Here is a 1,902-nt window from a genome sequence, read left to right as displayed (position 1 = left end):
AGGAGTTGGAGGTTGCTGTGAGCTGTAATGCCACGGCACTCTACCCAGGGGGACAGCTTGAGGCTCTGTCTCAAAAAAAAAAAAGAAAAGTCAACCTATGGATTGGAAGAAAATATTTGCAAATCATGTATCTAATAAGGGATTAGTATCCAGAATATATAAAGAACAATTCAACAATAAAAACTAAAAAAAAAAAAATTTTTTTTTTTTTTGAGACAGAGTGTTAAGCTGTCACTCTGGGTAGAGTGCCAAAGTGTCAAAGCTCACAGCAACCTCAAACTCTTAGGCTTAAGCGATTCTCTTGCCTAAGCCTCCCAAGTAGCTGGGGCTACAGGTGCCCACCACATTGCCCAGCTATTTTTTGCTTGTAGTTGTCATTGTTGTTTGGCAGGCCCAGGCTGGATTCGAACCCTCCAGCTCTGGTGTATGTGGCTGGTGCCATAGCTGTTGAGCTATAGGCACTGAGCCAAAACTAAAAAAAAATTTTAAAAAATATAAAAGAAAGACAAAAATATCAAATAACCAGTTAAAAAACCAATTGTTTTTAGGAGAGGGAAAGAGAAGTTTATTAATTTGCAGGCAAATGGAGAGGCTGGCAGACTCCAGTCTCAAAAAATATCAGAGTTCTCTGGGCAATGGACTTTAATTGACATTTCTCCAAAAAAGATATACAAATGATCAAACATAAGAAATGACCACCAGTCATTAGGGAAATGAAAATCAAAATCACAATAAAATATCACTTCACACTCATAAGGATGGCTGTGGCAGGCGCCTATCGTCCCAGCTGCTTGGGAGGCTGAGGCAAGAGAATTGCTTAAGCCCAAGAGTTTGAGGTTGCTGTGAGCTGTGACACCATGGCACTCTATCAAGGGTGACAAAGTGAGACTCTGTCTAAAAAAAAACCCAAAAAACCAACTCAATTGCCTGCCATAATGCCCCCCAAATCAGAAAATAGCTGGATGCGATGGCACCTGGCTATAGTCCAGCTACTTGATAGCCTAAGGTGAGAAGATTGCTTGAAGTCAGGAGTTGGAGGCTATAGTGCCCTCTCATCATGCCTGTAGACAGCCACTGCATTCCAGCCTGGGGAACAAAAGTGGGAAACATAGGCCTTTCTCTTAAAAAACAAAAACTCAGAAGATAACAAGTGTTAGCAAGGATGTAGAGAAATTGGAACCCAACCCTTGTGCCTTGTTGGTGGGAATATGAAATGGTTCAGCCACAGTGGAAAATCATATGGTGATCCCTCAAAAAAAATTGAATTATAATATAATCCCACCACTGTGCTTCTGATTATATACACAAAAGATTTTAAAACAGGATATGAAAGGATATGTGTACATCTGTGTTCAAAGTGCATTACTCACAGTAGCCAAAGGGTAGAGAGAACTCAAGTGTCTGTTGAAAGAATAAGGAAAATGTGGTATACACATACAATGGAATATTATTTGGCCTTAAATAGGAAGGAAATTCTGATATATGTTGCAACCTGGATGCGCCTTGAGGACATTATGCTGAGTAAAATAAGCTGGTAATGAAAAGATAAATAGTATATGGTTCCATTTACATGAGCTGCCTGGTGTAATCAAATTCATAGAGAAAGAAAGTAGAACAGTCCCAGCACTCTGGGAGGCCAAGGTGGGTGGATTGCCTGAGCTCACAGGTTCAAGACCAGCCTGAGTAAGATGATCTTTCTCCATCTCTAAAAATAGCCAGCCGTTGTGGGCACCTGTAGTCCCAGTTACTTGAGAGGCTGAGGCAAGAGAATCTCTTGGGCCCAAGAGGCTCTTGGGGTTGCTGTGAGTGATGATAGCACAGCACTCACCCCCATAGGGACCAAGTGAGACTCTGTCTCAAAAAAAAATGCAAAAAAATCTAATAAAAATAGGCAAAATATTT

This window comes from Otolemur garnettii, unplaced genomic scaffold, assembly GCF_000181295.1.
Source record: "Otolemur garnettii isolate 467f Iridium unplaced genomic scaffold, OtoGar3 scaffold00100, whole genome shotgun sequence".
NCBI classification, from domain to species: Eukaryota; Metazoa; Chordata; class Mammalia; order Primates; family Galagidae; genus Otolemur; species Otolemur garnettii.
Note: the sequence above shows the minus strand (reverse complement) of the source record.